The following is a 21,132-nucleotide window of genomic DNA, read 5'->3' on the forward strand; positions in this document are numbered from 1 at the left end:
TAGCATAACAGAGGCAGAAGTGTTAAATTGCAAACATAATCCCAATCCACAAAAAGAGAGACAAAACCGAACCAGGTTCAAAATGGAAAATTACCTACATGGTAACAGTATCCTGGGAGACAGTCAACATGGTTTTAAGAAAGGGAGATCGTGTCTAACTAACCTGCTTGTTTTTTTTGAGGATGCAACATCGACAATGGATAACTGCAAAGCATGAGACATGGTTTATTTACACTTCCAGAAAGCTTTTAACAAAGTTCTGCATAAAAGATTAATTCTCAAACTGAACGCAGTAGGGATTCAAGGAAACACATGCACATGGATTAGGGACTGGTTAACATGAAGAAAACATAAAGTACTGATTAGAGAAGACGCCTCAAAATGGAGCGAGGTAACCAGTGGAGTACCACAGGGATAAGTATTAGGCCCTCTGCTCTTCCTAATCAACATTAATGACTTAGATTCTGGTACAGTAAGCAAACTTGTTAAATTTGCAGATGACACAAAAATAAGAGTGGCAAACACCGTTGGAGCAGCAAAGGTCATTCAAAATGACCTAGACAGCATTCAGAACTGGGCAGACACATGGCAAATGACATTTAACCCTTTGCAGCCCATTTATTCAGCGCTTGTCAGGCGCGTCGGGTCCAATTTATTTTCACATGCGCAGTTTAAAATATTTTTCAGAGTAAAACAGGTTTAAAAGGCACTGATTCGCAAAAGTACACTTAGTACTGCATCTCCAGCCAAGCCCCACCCCTTGTTCGCTGTATACCTCTTTATAGACATGCATACTGAGAAGTCCTCTCCTGATCACTTGTTTTATCACCAAGTCATTATTTTATTACTATAACATCTCAAAAAGCTCTGCAAATGACTGCGATATTCTTTGAGCGCTGGATGCAGAAACAGCTATCTCCTTTGTTTACGTCCATGTTACCTATGTGGTGCATGGAGCTACCAGATACGCCCTTTATTTATTTTTATTTTTTTTCGGCTTCATTTGGCTCCTATCGGTCTCACTCAGCCATTGAAAGGTTTTCTGTGATTTTTCCAGAGAAAAAACGGCTAGAGACCTGTGCTTTACATCTTTTTGATGATGTCGGACAGGGTCCGACATTGGAATGGAAAGGGAAAATTGTACATGTCCGACATGGAACCGCAGAGGGTTAATATAGACAAGTGTAAGGTACTGCACGCAGGCAATAAAAATGTCCTCTATAAAATACCATATGGGAGATACTGAAATATAGGAACTTATGAAAAAGATTTTGATGAGAAGCTTAAAGAGTTGATGTAGAAGTTTAATTGGTCCAATTAACTAATTTAGGGTATGGTTAGAACAAAAACCAGGAGGAACACCAGCCCTCCATGACCTGATTTGAGCACCACTGATCTAGACAATGTGGGGAAGCTATAAAAAAGCCAACAAAATGCAGAGATATAAAAGTGTTGAATTTAAAATCAAGGGAAGTCATGTTAAAACTGTACAATGCTTTAGTAAGACCTCATCAAGTATATTGTGTTCAGTTCTGGTCACCTTGTTACAAAAAGGGCATTGTTGCTCTAGAAAGATTGCAAAGAACGACCAGAATTATCCCGGGTTTAAAAGTCATGTCATATGCAGACAGGCTAAAATAATTTTATTTATTCAGTCTTGAACAAAGAAGACTACGCGGTGAACTCATTCAAGCATTCAGAATTCTAAGAAGTATTGATAAAGTCGACCCAGGGGACTTTTTCGACATGAAAAAAGAAACAAGGACCAGAGGTCACAAATGGAGACTAGATAAAGGGGCATTCAGAACAGAAAATAGGAGGCACTTTTTGCACAGATAATTGTGAGAGTCTGGAACCAACTCCCCAGTAATGTTGTTGAAGCCGACACCCTGGGATCCGTCAAGGAGCTGCTTGATGAGATTCTGGGATCAATAAGCTACTAACGACCAAACGAGCAAGATGGGCAGAATGGCCTCGTCCCGTTGGTAAAATTTATGTTCTAAATGTACAGTAGATTAAGATGGTATAATTAAGTAGCTTTTAAGTTGGGAGCACTGCACCACAGACGACAAGTACAGTATGTATGGCCTGTTGTATAAAAATGTACATAAATACAGCAATATTCATACATACATGGTCGTTCAGAATTGTAACCTTACAACTAATGGTTAATCACGTGAATGGAATGCAGCAGCCATCTCTCGCTCTCTCTCTCTCAAGCTAAACAAAAATTACAGGTCTTTAAACGAGTTTTGAAGAGGGTTGTCCCTGGGCATGAGCAGACTAGAGGAAACTCTTCATTGAAACAGACATTACCAGAAGATATCTGCCCATGCTGCAGTCAGCCCGGCATCTCATTCAGACCTGGTTACTGAAGCCACTTCTGCTTTAAAAACTTTCCTTCCTTCTTGATGCCTTCTGATACTAGCAGTTGGCGGTAGCAAACCGTTGATAACTTTTAAAATCGCAGCAAGCCATCACCCTGCAGCAAATCTACAACTTACTCATCTATGCGTTTAGAAGAACCATTAGTAAAATCTTGCAAAACACTAATGTATTTAATAATAATGTTTAAGGAGCCGTGACAGAAACATAACTGTTAGAAAAATATTATTTTTTCTTCATATATAGTCAGCATATTGGCAATGTGAGAAATACATAATTTGTCTTACCATGTTAAGAAATAACTTTTCCACAGATTTAAAGTTACATATAAAATTTAATTTTTCATTTCATTTTATATTTAACCTGCAGTATCTTAATCAGTTGACCAGATAAATGTGCTGAAAAAAAAAACATATAGATTGCCAATATTTCCTTTAAAGATGTGTGTAAAATCTGAATTTGAAATACAGTCCCAAATTCAGGGAAAAACCTGTAGCAACCTCTAAGCACTGAGGGTTCCAAAAGCCCTAGCAGCGAAAGGGTTAATGCATTACTCAAACTAAATATCATTGACGGGGATGGCGCTCAACTAAGTATGTGCATAACTGAAATGCGGCTCATGTAGACTTTGGCAAGGTGGTAAAACACAACATTTTAGGGTTGTCAATTTTATAAAATGCAGTATTAAAAATATGTAGTGCTCCCCTTTCATAACACTGTAGTCAGGAGCCACAGTTAAGAGACGGTGCTATGTGTTCTGCCTTAACGAGAATACTAGTGTTAGTGTAATGGCATTATGGGGCAAATGGGAGGCATGATCATACCGGCTTATAACCTGTTCTGCAGTATAGAGGGCCGCCTTATAAAAGGGGGAGCACTGTATATATGTATTTATTTATTTTTAAACTACTGTATTAGTAATTAATTCAGTTGGGTTTGTGATAAACATTTTATATTTTACTTAAGTACATTTTTTTTGATGCAATAATCTGTGATACACATTTAATATCTGAGTAAAGGGCCTTTCAAGTAATACTTAGTAAACGTCTTTCTTGTGAATTTCTTTCCAAAAAGTTCATTTGTAACGCACATTCATTTGGCTGCATAGTAAAATACAGACAACCGACTGCCTTACTCTGGTGACCTTTTGATATGAACCCCTTGAGCAGTTCACTGTTTCAAACCCTTTGATCCTGGATTTGATTCTTCACCAAAGGAGTGCCCGAGGGATTTTAACCCTGTTCAAAATATTTAAAGGGTTAAAGTCTAACACATGTATGAAGCAAGCGCACTGGACTGCAAAAAGATACTGTGTCCTATTTAATGCAGTGTGTCATTAGCATTGCACATTGTTAAAGTCCAATGTTTCCTCTGAGACGTGGCAATGCCTAGTCTTCACACCCTCAAGTAAATACTTAACCATCAGTCTTGAATGCACTAGCTTGGATTATTCAACTCATTAGCCATATAAAGGACGCCCCCTGCACTCTGATCTCATCATTTGTCAACACTGCCCCTCAACAAGGTTACCCTTGGGGCAACATCTTTGGTCAATAACTAAAATAAACCATTCCCTGCCAGTTCAGGTCACAACGACCTCTGATGCAGAGCTTTGTTTTAAATGAAAGTCATTTGGGGGAGGAGCTTATTTGCATAGTAAAATTTCTCGGTTCTTGTATTTGTACTTCAGGTGAAGTTCAGACTTTGGGTTAAAAGCCATCACAATTAGTTTAACCAAGAGAAGTAAATAGGTAAGAGCAGACACACGACAGGGTACCAGCTTTCTTTTGATTACCGCAATTCAACAAAACTGTTTACTAAATTTGACAATATGCACATAAAGTGCATAACTATAAAACGTCATAATCTTACCAGAAAAAAAAAACACCCAAAGCTACCAAAAAATAAATAAATTACGTAATCAAGGCGGTAGCAGTGTCACATTTGTTAAATGTTTAGATTTGCGCTATAAAACCAAAACCAATAAACAACAGATTAAGTGTGTGTGTGTGTGTGTGTATATATATATATATATATATATATATATATATATATATATATATATATATATATATATATATATACATACATATATTGGTTATATGATATAGTGACACACACTTATATATGTTACATATACATACACACACACACACTTGATAAATGCACAGTTACAGAATTATTATTTTTAATAATACACAACAGGCAGCATAAGTGAGGACAACTTGGAGAATATTAATTTAGTTTCGGCCTTTTCTATTAAAATGAGTGAGCATGCTGAAAAGGATTTTATTTCTTAAACCAATTGATTGATTTAAGTAAATACTCATCATCGTACAAAATATGCGGTTCTTCAATTAGCTCCTCGCCGGCGTCTGATCCTAAACAAGCGGTTCCTTTCATCAGGGCTCTGCATGCTGGCGGTGTTTTCACGAACTTGAAATGTCATACAGTAATTTATTTTTTTTGTAAATCACACCTAGCCTTGTAATGTGTGTGTGTGTGATATATATATATATATATATATATATATATATATATATATATATATATATATATATATATATATTTAATTACCGATTCGGGTTCGGTTCTGTGCCCCACGTCAGTGACCATGTCAGACAGAGAATAAACATAATAATAAAAAGTTATTATCTTTGCGTAACCTTTTTCTAACAACAATAATACATCGATAAAAATAAATAAAACATTACTTACGCTTACCTTCTCGTTTCCACAAGGTGCCTGCTTAGTAATAATATTCCAGTATATATTAACTCTGTCTGGGATAATAAAGTTTATCCAATACTCTAATTTCTTTCTCTCCCCAGACACTGTTGCCTCCTCCTCCTCCTCCGCTGGTCTGACAGTCCTCTCTCTCTGCCTGTCCCCAGCTATCGCGAAGATAGTTACTAATGCTACCCGACCAGACGGCCACCTCCTCTAACTGTCGAAAGCACCCGCACGGCTTACTATCCTAGTTTCGGTTGTTTTCTCTGGGATAAAGTTTATCTCCTTCCCTCCTCCTCCTCCTCCTCCTCCGCCATCTTCTTCCCGCGGGGCACGCCGGGTAATCCTAAGGAATCCCCACACACGGACTGTCCTGATATTTATTTTTATTTTTTGGTGGGGTGGAGGTTGAGGGAAATGGGTTAACACAACTTCAGGTGAAGGACAGACGAACTTTAAAGTATTTATCTCATGAAAGATCTCACCACAAAGTGACAAAACCACTCAAAAGTGATACCATATTCTCTTATATTTGAGTTTGAAAATACATTTGTTATTCACCCCATTGCAATGTTCAACAAACACTCTCACTCCTTTTACAATAGCAACTGTTGCTTGTATTAAACTATGTATCTGTTAAGCACAGTACTGAAAGCATGCATACTGGTATGGCAAAAAACAAACAATAAAAAAAAAAAAACATGACCATCTATGGTAAACTGTGGTAAATAATATTATTTCTTAAAATTGACATTTTTACACAAAAAAACAAAACAAGGTGTTCTTGTTCAGAAAAGTAACTGCGCAAAGAAGTCTCTGAATTAAAAAAATATATATATTAAATTATTAAATTAAAGTCTTATTAAACTCATATAAAAATCAGGAATGGATCGACCTGCTATGCAATGGGAGTCTTATTTCCATTCCTGTAATATAAAAGGGGGGAATGAGAATCCCAGACCATCTTGGCTAAATGAAGGTGTGAACTGAGACCTCTCTTGGTAACAAAGAGTACTGAAGGCATATAAATAGCTTCCATTCCCCTGGCCCATTATATTATTGTGTTATTGTTAGTTATACAGCTATGGACATTTTAGGATTGAGACATAATAATAATAATAATAATAATAATAATAATAATAATAATAATAATAATAATAATCTATATGAGCATAATTTAGATCATTGAGTTCGAAATTTTCGTTAACTATATAGAAAACTACAAAGCTGTATGTAATTCAATATGCTAACGTAACATTATTCAGCAGGTTTCATTCGACTTTATGAAGCAAAATTAGTTAATTCTATAGGGAGGTGCAAAACTTTCATCCATAGCTGTATATGCTGATGATAAGATGTGGATCTGAAGCACTGATATTGGTGTTTCACACTCTGATAACAGATTCAGGGCTTACTGTTGCTTAAAGCCTTAATGGTTTGAGATTAATGTTAAAATTGCTTACTTAAATGCAGGGGGAGACAGGGTTAAGCTGTTACCTTCAAGCACTTCTTTAATTGTTGTCAGGATGCGAGTGGTGCAGTAAAAATACAATGTCCACAACCATGGGTGTATTTAGAAGAAGTCCTGGTATAATTTAAATAACTGTCCCCTCTAGCAACAGTGGTATCAGGAATCAAATGGTGGGCTTGCAGTCCCAAACAATAATAAAACAATAAACAATAAATCTAGTTCCAGGGTGCCCGTGGTGCTGTAACAGGTTGTGATGGGGTGGCAGTGCCCGTGCTCCGTGCTAGTGTAACAGGTTGTGATGGAGTGGCAGTCCCCATGCTCCGTGCTAGTGTAACACATTGTGATGGGGTGGCAGTGCCCATGCTCCGTGCTAGTGTAACAGGTTGTAATGGAGTGGCAGTGCCCGTGCTCCGTGCTAGTGTAACAGGTTGTGATGGGGTGGCAGTGCCCATGCTCCGTGCTAGTGTAACAGGTTGTGATGGGGTGGCAGTGCCCATGCTCCGTGCTAGTGTAACAGGTTGTGATGGGGTGGCAGTGCCCATGCTCCGTGCTAGTGTAACAGGTTGTGATGGGGTGGCAGTGCCCATGCTCCGTGCTAGTGTAACAGGTTGTGATGGAGTGGCAGTCCCCATGCTCCGTGCTAGTGTAACACATTGTGATGGAGTGGCAGTGCCCGTGCTCCATGGTGCTGTAACACATTGTGATGGGGTGGTAGTGCCCGTCCTCCGTGGTGCTGTAACAGGTTGTGATGGGGTGGCAGTGCCCGTGCTCCATGGTGCTGTAACACATTGTGATGGGGTGGTAGTGCCCGTGCTCCGTGGTGCTGTAACACATTGTGAAAGGGTGGCAGTGCCCGTGCTCCATGCTAGTGTAACAGGTTGTAATGGGGTGGCAGTGCAGGTGCTCATGGTGCTGTAACACATTGTGATGGGGTGGCAGTGTCCATGCTCCGTGCTAGTGTAACAGGTTGTGATGGGGTGGCAGTGCCCATGCTCCGTGCTAGTGTAACCGGTTGTAATGGAGTGGCAGTGCCCATGCTCCGTGGTGCTGTAACAGGTTGTGATGGGGTGGCAGTGCCCATGCTCCGTGCTAGTGTAACAGGTTGTGATGGGGTGGCAGTGCCCGTGCTCCGTGGTGCTGTAACAGGTTGTGATGGGGTGGCAGTGGCAATGCTCCGTGCTAGTGTAACAGGTTGTAATGGAGTGGCAGTGCCCGTGCTCCGTGCTAGTGTAACAGGTTGTGATGGGGTGGCAGTGCCCATGCTCCGTGCTAGTGTAACAGGTTGTGATGGGGTGGCAGTGCCCATGCTCCGTGCTAGTGTAACAGGTTGTGATGGGGTAGCAGTGCCCGTGCTCCATTGTGCTATAACACATTGTGATGGGGTGGTAGTGCCCGTGCTCCATGGCACTGTAACAGGTTGTGATGGGGTGGCAGTGCCGGTGCTCCGTGGTGCTGTAACAGGTTGTAATGGAGTGGTGGTGCCCATGCTCCGTGGTTCTGTAACAGGTTGTGATGGGGTGGCAGTGCCCATGCTCCGTGCTAGTGTAACAGGTTGTGATGGGGTGGCAATGCCTGTGCTCCATGGTGCTGTAACGCATTGTGATGGGGTGGTAGTGCCCGTGCTCCATGGTGCTGTAACACATTGTGATGGGGTGGTAGTGCCCGTGCTCCGTGGCGCTGTAACAGGTTCTGATGGGGTGGTAGTACCCGTGCTCCCTGGTGCTATAATAGTTTGAGATGGTGTGGCAGTGTAGGTGATCTGGGTGGTAGTGCTGGTTTCTTAGTTTCAGCTCCTGTGGTACCCGTCGGCCAAAGTACAAAACAACAACAAAGCGCTCCAGTCTATTCACGTGTCAGTGTAAGGGTACGTAGTCACGTAGCTGCGGCCCCTTTGTACTGCCAAACTCCTCCCTGTCATCAGGGTGACGCCATGCTTTATTCAATCATCCAATGATCACAATAGAGTTGTTCTGCAGTCTTACAGCTACAGCTTCCTGTTCCGTCATGCCATCAAGTCGGCCCGCCACTTGAAGGCATACCAACAACCTTATTTAGTGCCCTTCCTGGTCGGGAGGTAGATTTGCAGCTGTGATTCATTCTCTCCCATTCACAATTCTCTAGTATTGGGGGAGGCAAACAGGAGGACACATCGATTGCATAAATCCTACAGTGTGTTGTTTCTGTACTGGCTTACATGTTTTCACATATCTCAGGGAACAGTTAATCAAGAATAATACCACCGAAATGGATCGAGTGATCAGGTGTCTTTGTAAACTAACAGGATCAACAATATATACAGTAAAGCAATATGGTTACAAAACATATCTTCAGGCAGTCTAAGGCACGCATTTACACTAATTGCATACAATATAACAACATCTCTAAAGCTAATAATAATCCTATCTATAACATCATACTTCATTATAGGTTAGATATAAATTCAAAATTATCCTTACCCTCCACAGAGAGGTATGTCTTAAAATATAAAACAGAACAAAGAAAGAACAGTTGTCCAAAGTCAAGACTGTGGGTACAACACCAGCAGTCAGCTTTGCAGAGAGGTCTTCAAGAGATGGACCAGTGGACTCTGTGTTACCAAACTCAACTGATAACTAAACTGCAGTTTTGCTTCTATATTTATAGGACTGTGCCTCTCCTTTGTGCGTCAGAAGGCTTAATTAAACCTAAACATCTGCATTGTTTAGACAACACAGATTTTTGCAATAATATTCTGCTTATAGCTGCCTCAGCATAATCTAAATTAATACAGAGTTTATAGCTGTCCCAGCAAACTCTAAATGCCCTTAATCAGTTGATTTCCAGTTTGCATCCAAGATCTCAGAGTGCTCCCAGCAGGATTGGAAATCTTTGTCTGGTTCTGTTCTTAAAGGGTCCTTAAAAGCCACCACAGGGTCCGGGTTTCATCGTGAGCATCGCAAGTGTGTGTGTGACAGTTTCAAGTACTTGATATCTGCATGAGACCTGAATTCCGGTAGCAGGTCTCCCATCTTTGCAATGTAAAAATTTCCCAGATGAGCCCACTTTACTATCATACATTCAATTATCTTTATATTTCCTGATTTAACATTCAAATGAGAAAAGGATCATCCTTGTGGATCATTACATTCAAACATTATTCTGCAATGCTTAACCATATGGCTACACGCAGGACATGTTTTTGGTTTTGCTTGTGGCTGTCCCGTTCTACAACTTGGACATCCACATATTAGTCTAGACATATTCTTGTCTATCCCCCTTTTCAGACAGTAGTAATGGTCCTGCTAGTTCTATTTTTAATATTTTGTTAAATTTGATCACAGAGGGCTATTTTGTTAGGCATTCCTTCCATCCAAAATATCTGAGTTGGCCAGAATTCACTATGTTTCATATCAGAGGGTTCCCCAGCCTCATTATCATTTCCATCATCGGTGGGGAACCCCCCAAGAAATGAAGTTGGTTCTATCGAAGGGCTATATAGTTTGGCAGCATAAGCCTTCCATTCAAAATGAACTAATACATTGTACATGTAGTGTGTTAGGTATATCTCATTCACCAAAGTGTAGGAAATGAGATGTATATTTTATTTGACTTCAGCATCATGTAGAACCCGGATGGCCTTGACAATAATCATAAAACAAGACTTTATTTAAGAATAAAAAGGGGGGCACAACTAAAATCTATTACAGAAAGGAAAGGCTATTGGTTAGAGATATTCGTGAACGGTATACAGCTCATTGATTCCTTAGTCAAACGATTACAATGACCACAACATTATTAGCATACATGGCTAAGATACTAATATTGATTATGGTTAGTCACACAAAGTGGTCTACTTTGCATTGACATTTTCAATACTCGTTTCTTGTTTCAATCAATCATATTTCATATCAAAATGCATGAGAATTAACTCAACTTCCCATTCAGAACGGAATCCAACATTCCAGTAATTAATTTATCAAATTAGTTTTACTATGTAAATTTAGTTTGAATGTGATCTACCAAACTAACAACATGTTATCAACCTCAATTGATTCTATTTTCAGATTAACTCAGAAATGGGGGCAATGATCAAATTCTCTGCATATTAGGCAACTCCTTTGAATCACATATCTCAACAAACAAAATACATTTCTTGCACACTCCAAAACCGGAAGTTATATTCTATACCTACAACAATTTATCTACTAACTTGATAGCATTAGCTACAGTTAATTTCTCGAGTCATGCAATGTTTTATATTTGATATGTTGAATACTTATTGATTTTCAACAAAGTCAGTCTTCTTAGGGTGATGAGAACACTGAAGTTTCTGCTATCTCTCTCTGGATCTGAAGTTCCACCAAAATTGCCCTTGAAAAGCATTGTATTTCGTCAGCTCTTAGCGAAACATTAGTTATTTTTGAAGGGATGCGGCTGTTGATTTCTAATAGTCTTGCAACATTATCTTTGACTTGTTGGTAGGTTTCCAACTGGAAATAGCTCCGTTGATCAGACACAACTCACAGTTCAAAGAATGCGTTGCAACTGAAAAGTTTTGTAGTTCGTAAAAGTGTTCTTGTTGCCGTTCTTTTGTACGGGCTGCGGGACCTGCCACAGGCACAGCTGCTGGCTCTTTGCTTAAAGCACCGAAATAAAAACAAAGACCCGCTTTCGGATCAATGCAGTGCCCTGTTTCCTGGTTCAGTCTCTTGCAGAGCAGAGAGCAGGGCCCTCTTCAGAGTTGCTTTCAGTCTCCTCTTAGCCTTCTCAGGACATGTTTTTAGCCATTTTTCAGACCTGATTCTAACCCCCACTTCAGACTATGACTTCTTGCGTGTCTCAGTCTTTTGAATTAGACCCTGACCTTTCTTGATTGGATCGTTGAATTCGTTGGTGGTGTTTGAAGTCACGCAACATGCCTAAACACTGGTTGGTTTGTCTCTGGGTCACTCCTTGGCCTTGCTCACAGCTCATGATTGACAGTTCTACCAAAGGAAACTGTCTTGTCCCCCACACACACACTTTCTTGAGGGGGGAAGAGACCTGCTTCTTCAATGTCCAGAATTGCCTGTTTGCAGAGATTTCAGTTTGTGATTACGCAAACGCTGTTTTTGTCTCACTTTGACTAAGAGATGGGAGAAGAGAAAAACATTAACATTAACTTGCAACTTTCTCAAACAAGTTTAAACTGTGCATATTAATCCAGCAATAACCTGATTTGACTGCACTGTCCGTTACAATACAGGAGAGAAGGGGTTTGAAGGTCACTTGTGACAAAGTGTAAAAATTCAACTATTGAAAACAGCAGGTAGTGGCTGAAAATGTGTTTCTTTCTTCTCAAAATAGAATTTCAAGTTTGGCAACGGTTAACGATTTAATTCATGTGCACTCCTTGTGCAGTGCTAGTCAGGAGTCAGTTACAATGCTCTGGAATGCTGGAGACTGTGATAACCCTGTAAACAATATGATTGGTTGACAGTGATGTAATGTGTGGACTTTGACAGTGGAGCCAGTTTGATACTATATGTTACAGTTAGGTTTATTTTTTATTTTTTCTCAGGCTACCAACAAAATACATGTGTCAGGCCACTGCAAATGCAATTTGTTTAAATCCTGAATTTATATTCTCTTCCTACTTACTGAAAAACAGATTTTGTAATGGATTGTTGCAGTCGGTGTCCCCCAGTTCACCTTTTGAAATCATGAGATAGTGTTCTTCTTCACAACAGAGCTGACAACTACATATGCAGGGAAGGAAATAAGACTTGTATTGCATAGTAGTTTTATTAATTCCAGGTTTTATTACTAACTTGATTAGTCACAGTGAATAAGCTCAGGTGTCTAATATGAAAGTTTCCCATAGTAAAATAAAGCATATTGAAAGCATGGAAAAGTATATAATGAACATGATAAACCAAGGTAAATTATGGGATATGGTACAACTGCAAAAATACTGTGGTAAACTTTTATAAGGGGTGTCTTATTAAAGTAAAGCCAGGAATGGACCTAACTGCTATGCAATGCAAGTTTTACTTCCATCCCTGATATGCTTCCTCTAACCAAGTCACTCTTTTCATCTCTCCTTGAGCACTTTCATGAATATTTCAGAGAGCTACACTCACAATCGCTTAGCATTAGTTGCAGTGTTTTTTAAAGGATGGGCATACAGTAACATAACATGGGGAACTGCAGGCATAGAAAACAGAAAACCAGGGATAAATTGAAATTGGGGCATATTTAGAAGATCGTAACAGGGTTAGATCTCAATACTGAGATAATACAAACTTGTGTACCAAGGTTATGAAACTCAAACATCTAACAGTATGTGTCAAAATACGTACAAGGCCAGGAAGTTTCTGATTAAAATGCTGGCAGTTTTTAGATTTGCCACTATTTAGCTCATTTAATTTGTGTTTAATGTCATAGTGGCTGCTTTCCCCATTGTAGGGTTTATAATCAAGCTGAGATATTTGGTTCAGAGTGTGGTGGCAGCTGGCCACAAAAACACTGGGCCCTATCAATCACTGCACTGTAAGGATATGGTGAGAAAATAAAGACAATATAATCAGACTCAGTCTGTAATTACAATGGGGGTGTTTTCAACAAAACTTAACAAGGGAAAATGCAAAATCCAACCCATTACTAGTTGTTGGTGATGTATGTACATTTTATAATATGTCTATATATGTTTTTATATACATCTAATACTGTTGTGTTCCAATACATGATGAAAAGTGGTGTATAGCACATGCAGTTTTTAAAATTACATTTAACTTTCAAAAGCCTTTGTAAATTAACGTGACCCCACAGCAAAGGGTGTGCCGATCCTTTTAGATATAGATTTTAAAGTGTGCTCTCATTGTTATGCAGAGATTGCTTCCTTGCCCTAACTTTCTGATGTCTTTTTCAATGACAATGCAAACCTGGAGCTAGCAGGATGTCTGCCCCCCCGCTGTCCCAGTGATCCGGGTTGAATATGAATGCATTTCAAAAGCAGCAGAACTGGGGCAGCTTCACACTCTGTCTTCCTCTGAAACCTGCAGGCAGCCAGACTGGGACCCAACTGCCACACTGCTCCTGGGATGGCAGCTTTGAGAAGTCATTGTTATCTTGAGCCACTGTTTAATATAGACACTCAGGCAGACATGCTGCAGAAATCCGTTTCTATTAAGTTTTGTTATGAATGGTTTCAGGAAAAATCAGCACAGCCTGCCTTCTCTGCAGCAGTAGCAGATGCCAGATGGCACTAAACTGTGTACCACACTGTAATGATCAGACTTGTTCGTCTAATTAAATCTCTTCAGACATTCACAGTTTGTCTGACCTATGAAGTCTCTATTTGCAGATTTGAAGTCTCACCAATTAAATTTAGAAGCAGCATGTGGAGAGAGATTTTCTTTTTTTGTGAAAATGATGTTGTTTATCTTGTATTATACAACAAATCTGCTCTCGAATTGTTTTCTATGGAGGTCAGCCATTCTGTTATTACTTGATAATGGAAAATATGACATTAAATGATGAAACCCTTTAATTTGTTTTAGTGACTTGGATAGCTGAACACCTGTCAGTACATATGTATTCATGTAAAGATCAATGTTGACCATGCATATAATAATAGCTCATTTTAAAGTTTGGATAATCAAAAGTACATTGTAGATGGTCTGAAACAGGGACAGCGTGATGTGACAAAGAGTACTAGAAGGAAAAATGAATTTGCTATCTATAAATGAGTGTGCACAACACCAATTGCTGTGTCAGTAAGTTTCAATTTATTGATTCCAATATTCAAAAGTTACAAACATATAGCTTAAACATTTATCGTTAGACACATCAAATGAAGCATCTAGCTTTGAACAGAATTCAAATAGTGATCAATTACTTAGTGTTCTGGGAAAAAGCTGGCCTGTCATCAGATGAGGGTTCAGCTAGCTTTTCTCACTTGCCCTAATGAGTACCTGTCTTACATAAATTGCCTAACTGTGTGTGTGTGTGAATCTAAACTTTGGGAAGTCTGCTTACACTCTATTTCTAAAAATATCTCCACACTGTGAAAAAAGAAACAAGGGCCAGGGCTCACAAATGGAGATTAGATAAAGGGGCATTCAAAACAGAAAATAGGAGGCTCTTTTTTATACAAAGAATTGTGTGAATCTGGAACTCCCTAGTAATGTTGTTGAAGCTGACACCCTGGGATCCTTGAAGAAGCTGCTTGATGAGATTATGGGATCAATAAGCTACTAACAATCAAATGTGCAAGATGGGCCGAATGGCCTCCTCTAGGTCTGTAACCTTTCTAATGATCTTATTTTCTTAATTTCATGGCATGCGTTACAATGTTGTTCCAGACACAGAACATACACCTCTTCTACACAAGGTGAAATGTACCCCACTTGATCAGTTCCTTGTACCTTTGTATCATGAAGTTGGAAAACACCTTCCTTGCAGCTGTGCTGAACCGCAGTGCTCTGAAGTGTGCTCACAATATTTGTTTAACCTTCGTTAACCTACAATACCATTTCTGATCTCTTTGAAATGGTTAATGAACTCAATTGTTTAAATTTTAAGCTGCTGTGGCTTAATTAGACATTGAAGCCCATCCACCCATCTTATTGTGGGACTAACATTGATGCTAACTTGTCTTGTCTCACAGCTTGCAATAACCAAGGAATTCCGATATATCACAGTCTAGTCATATGATTCTTATGGATTAATCCTCCAAACAAGTAGAACTTGCTGCATTGATTCTTCTGACTTCTGTTATTTATAGATGCTCTGTCCAGAGTCCTGAAATTCAACATCCAAGAAATAGTGATTTCAATTTCTTTAATGTCCCTTACAAAAGTCTACCACGGTATTTTTGCAGTTTAATCATGCTTTTCCCATGGTTATACTATTCATTTCCTATAGTTTGCACTGGTTTACCATACCTCCCTCTGCTTTACAGTGCTTATCTATGCTTTACATGCTTTTACTATGGCAAACTTTTATAAGAGACCTAATGTGTAAATGTTAAAGTTACATCCTCTTTTAACTGGAAACTGGGAACCTACAGAGACTGTTTCTCCTCATTGTACCACAGCAGACCCTACCAGACAGGCACCTAGTGACTGCAGGGCTGCCTCTTGTCCTCCAGAAACTGGTATTCCTCCCAAGCTGTGCGGAGAATTGCAGCGGTCAGGGGAAAAAATTATAGGACATGACTAAAGTTATGTAATCCACAAATATGTCTTATATATAATGGATGTCATGTCCCATTTAATTAAAATAAGGTCTAGGCACTGCATTTCATTTTGATTAAAGAGCTATGCCTACTTATACACATTCATTAGTCAATGTTTGTTAATATAATTGTCACCCAAAGTCAAATTTACAGACACCCATCACATTTTTTGTTTTACCTTATGAAAGTGTACCACAATATGTTTGCAGTTTTACCATGTTTTTCAAGTGGTCATGCTATGCATTTACCATAGTTTACCATGATTTGCTTCATAATTTTTTTTTGTTTTGCAGTTTATCTCTAAGACCATTTTTATTTTTTATAAAAGATTGGTATTTGGTCATCAATCTCACTGATTGGTCCTTAGAGCTGTCAGAAACCATTGCTTTCTTTCTGTATAAAACACTATCCCTCAAATGGTTTTAATGTTCCCAGGACTTCAATTGACTATAGATTCAAGCCCTTTGCATTTACAGGGTCAAAAACATGAAAACACTTTTGTTGGCTCTAAAATAATGTGTTTTGTCCTAATATTTCCCTCTGTTCCTTGTTCCCAGATTGGAAGGTGATGTCACACAGAACCATGGCTATTGATTCCGTGTGGTGCTTCTTCACAGATGTTGCTAATTTGTCTTGTGATTCCTGCTGTTGTTGTCAACAGGTTTTCAATAGAAAATAGATGTTGCAAGAATGTCAGTCGAGATTTACCTGTACACTGTGTGTGTGTGTGTGTGTGTGTCTATATATATATATATATATATATATATATATATATATATATATATATATATATATATATATATGTGTGTATATATATATATATATATATATATATATATATATATATACATACATATATATATATATATATATATATATATTATATATATATATATATAATATATATATATATATATATTACATTGCATGTTGTATGCTTGTTGCTTTTCCAACCAAGAGCTGTTACACTGTTTATGGAAGTGTCTTACAATGCTGAAGTCAGAAGGCATTATGCTGTGAAGAGTACATTGTTAAACCACAGGGGGGCGACACATTTTTATTTCTTTACAATAGATGTTTAAAAGAACGAGAAAGTACAAATGTATAAAGGAGATGATTTTACAATATTTTCAAGTATAAACAGTCATTGTAACCAGCTGTGATAATAGGTTTTAATTTTAATTGTTCATTCCTGGCACAGGATTAGGATTTAAGGGCACAGAGAAATTTTATGAAAAGACAGATTGCGGAATCATGTTAGTGATAAATAAGCTTTGTGCACAGTGTATGTGCAACACTAATATGCGTCCCCAGCACCCTTCTAGCTTTTGATAGTCAATTAGCCTTATGTAGTCTTTTGAAAAGCATGGCAAATAAAGATCTACATACAACTAATATTGTATTTCATGTTGCTTTTGAGATGGAGAACAAAACAACACATTATTAGGTGAATATGATGGGTGATTGGACGAACATAAAAGAATAATTTTGGAAGGAAAATTGCTTTTGCTTTTCCATATTTTTTCTGTGCAGTGTGAAAGCTGTTTATTAACAGGAAGAAGGATATGCAGCACATTAGCTTAACACAATTGTGGGAAAACAGTCCAAAGACAATTCTCATGATTTGAAAATGGTCATGCATGGATAGAAAAATATGTTTTTTTTTTGTTTTGTTTTTTTGTTTTTTTGTTGATCAAATATGACCTCTGGAAGTGTGAATTGTCCTATAATCCAAGCAAAGTTATTGTAGTGATCTGTGCACCTGTGTAATTGTGTCTTGTGTACTGTGTTTGTGTTCTTTTCCCCCTCTGTATTCCCTGCAGTTGCTGTTCGAATGTCTGTATCTATGTGTCGATGTGTATATAAAAGGGGCGGAGCAACGTTATAAGAGGGAGCTGCGCAGCTAATTGTGTGTGTGTGTTCTCAAAGCTGGTTAGTGTTCAAGGATTGCAGTGAAGCAGACAGAGCAGTGGTCTCTCAGTAATTAAAGCAATTGAACTTGAATCAAGCGTGTTGTCTCCATCCTTTCTACTGCCTGCGAAACACTACATTATCATATTACAATGCATATTGATAGCAGCCTGTGACAGAAATATAATGAGTTCTGGTTGTATATCTCCCTCCCGACCTGTGAGGGCGCTAAGTAGCAAAAGGGGAAGTCTTTGGACGGGCCGGGCTGACATTTCATTTCCAGGGTTGAGAGGTCGGTCAGCCTGGAAGGCGACGAGACTCCGGTGCAGGAACATATTGACCCGGAAGGTAAACGATATAGCAGCTGCAGGCAGCAGAGACAGCTGCAATTGTTTACCAAGGGGTCATGCGTGATAGCATAAAGGGGCCGGAACATTGTAAATCTTTTCCTTTGCTTGGGTTTTGAACATAACCATGAAGGACTGTGAGAGCCGCAGTAACCACTGCTTGAAATAAAGGAGACCTAATAAAAAGAATATTTGTGAGTGTTTTGTTTGTTTGTTTTGTCTGTTAGTAACTGTCTGTGTTTGTAAACCACCAGACAGCTAACACGTATCTGGAGCCGTCGCCTTGGACCAGCAAAAGCCGGATCAGCACTGCACTACATTCACCAAATAATCTGTTTATCACCCACCACAAGCACGACTGCACGCCCCCAGGACTGGTGACCGTGTTCAGTATTACTGTGGGGAGGAGAATTTGTGTTTATTGTTTGGACTGTAACCCTTTTTGTCTCCTCCATGCATTTCACATCGTTGTGTATTGCCGGGGTCTAATGTTTGGCCACCAGACATGGATTAAAAATAATAAAACCACTTTCCAAACCGGATTACAGTTGTCTGTGATTATTCCTGCACTGCACCTGTTCACAATCAGCAGCCCCTTTGTCACACAGCCAAACCTAAATATCATAATTTAATGAGAAGCTGTATTTTTGTTAAAAGGCCTGTTACTGATTTTTTATACAATGCAAGTATCAAAAACATAAAACAGAGACTAGACAAGTCATTGTAATGGTTTACTTTAGGACAGGAAGTGAAAGCAAAATTATTTTCAAACAGATAAATGAAATAATCACAGATAAAATATGAGTCGTTTTAGTAAAATGTTGATCACGACAGGCTCTATATAAAACCACACAGATTGGTATTGGTTGCTGAAAACCTGCTTTGCCATACTGTTTCTTTGTCTCTTTTATTTGGAGCAGTCAGAGAGCGATCTGCAAGCATGCAGGTCCTTGTTTATTGTCCCAGAGCTAGAACTCTGGTCACAGGAAGTCTGCTGAATGACACATGTCCTGTTTGAAAGCAGATGTGTCGAGAGCAGCTGCAGTTCAGGGTGAGATCATGCGAGAGATAGGCCTGAGACAGACACCTGCAGACCTTGTTCAGTTATGACTGTGATTGCATCATTTTCTAGTACTCTTTTGTTATAAAACTTTAAAGGTGTTGCATCCTACTCAAATGCGGTGTTGCATGAAATGTTTCTCCCACCTTCCACAGGTAAACACCCTGTTCTTTTCCTGCTGAGCTTAAGGACCATATGTATAACATAAATATGAATATGGTTAGTCTTTGAAATAATGGCATTGCTTTATGATATATATATATATAGCCTGATATCATTTAATGTGCTATATATAATGTAGGAATCTGTGTAATTTTCAATCTCTTTTTCATCACTCTGAAATGTGGGTTGCAGCTCTGATATCTCATGGAGGTGATCAGCATATATCTTTTGTACATTTGTACAGAAATTTTCCAGTTTTACCATGTGTTCCCCATGTTTATGCCATGCATAATCCATGTTTTTACCAACAGTAAAAACCATGCTTGTGCACCACATGCTCTAGTATGCAGTGCTTTAGCTACACAGTAGTAAATTTGAATTATGTTATGGAGCAGCAACACAAAAACCCTGAACGCCTACAGCCCAGGCATTTGTATTGCAGGGACTGTGTCTGCTGAGCTATGTTTAAAACAGCTGGGAAGCCTTGTGGTTAAAGCTGTGTAAAAGCACCTGAGTGTAATTGTTAGGGAGCTTCTTAAGAAACCTATGTGGGGTGTCTGAAAAGGTTTAAAACTCTCAACTTACCACAAGAGATTCTAACTGCTTTACAATACATTCATTAAAGTTTTACTGTTACTGAGTGAATGCTAACACACCTCGGAGAAGGGGAAATAAAAGTTTTTATAACTAACTCAACTTGTTTACCACACTTGCTTTATCTGTGGAATGACGTTTTGTGTACTTATATTTCTTGCCTATTCAAAGTGATGGTTCTTCTCTCGAATCTCACGTAATGTGTTCAAAACAGAATAAACTCCCACTGGACGACAAGCAAGAGCCGTGGCCACCCCGGCACATCGGAGCATAACCCCTGCGTGTTTCCAGACTCTCCTGTTGCTTCAGTTTCCATGATTTCATCATGTGGGTGGCAGGATGCACGTTTATATGCACGTCTGCTGGGGCTATCAGCACCTTTAGAGGGAACTTTTCATTGGACAATGGTAAAATTGTACAGTACACATACACCTTGTCAGCCATTCTAGTGTTATCAGTTATTATTACCTGTACTTTTTTGCTTTGTGGTTTGTTATCAGTTATTGTTGCTTATCAGCAGTATAATCTGTCCTGCTAATCCATGGCTTGATTGTGTGGCTGCAGCTGCAGTGGCAGCTGGTATCTAATAGTTGAGTCGGGGAAGTGGGGGGGTGGATGAGGCCACTATTTTTAAGATCAATGCTGACAGGTTTTTCAATCTTAGTACACTTCTAAGACCCCTCACATGCCCTCTACAGCATTTAAGTCTGTGCTGATGGTTTCACTTCACTTATTTGATTGGCCAGCTGGTTACAGTAAGACAATAAGCCTCCCCTGTCATCCCTTCAAGTAGACAATAGTCAGCGCAGATCATTGTAGCATAAAAAAAATGACAAATATTTGCAGAGCAAGTAGCAGCTGCCTTAGTGTTTTTTTTTTTTTTTTTTTTAAATACCCGGTGCAGAGTTATTTTTTGAAAGCTTGGCTTGTGATACAGCACGCGCCATGCATAGGAAGTTAATGCATTCGCATTTATTTGCACACCACAAATGACAGTGAGTTTTTTTTTTTTTTTTTTAAGTAATCTTGACTTCAAAGGCGGATGGTTTGTGATTTACTGAAAGAGCATGTTTGTGTGTGTCCATCAGATGAGTGGTACTTATTCATGCAGTGTGGAAATGAGATGGTCCTGGGTGGAATGTAGCCACGAGACATTGTAGTACCACTGAAGCTTGACACAAGACAACATATTGCATTTCCAGGGCCAAACGCTTTACAAATTGAAACTCGAAGCACTGTACTTGAAAGAGTAGACACAAGGGAAATGCTTCAA

General features: G+C 39.0%; 1 protein-coding gene across 3 annotated transcripts in view; it reads right to left on the reverse strand.

Moving 5' to 3' along the window:
• Window positions 1–5,432, reverse strand: part of LOC121315685 (tight junction-associated protein 1-like) — a 72,773-nt gene extending 67,341 nt beyond the window's left edge. For 2 of the 3 annotated variants that reach the window (XM_041249997.1, XM_041249994.1), the window contains exon 1: window positions 5,110–5,432. The gene's annotated coding sequence lies outside the window, so the exon portion shown is untranslated. Of the gene's footprint in view, window positions 1–5,103 lie in introns of all 3 variants that reach the window. The other variant, XM_041249995.1, reaches the window with a different exon arrangement.
• Window positions 5,433–21,132: the final 15,700 nt, after the last annotated feature.

This window comes from Polyodon spathula, chromosome 5 (assembly GCF_017654505.1).
Source record: "Polyodon spathula isolate WHYD16114869_AA chromosome 5, ASM1765450v1, whole genome shotgun sequence".
NCBI lineage: Eukaryota > Metazoa > Chordata > Actinopteri > Acipenseriformes > Polyodontidae > Polyodon > Polyodon spathula.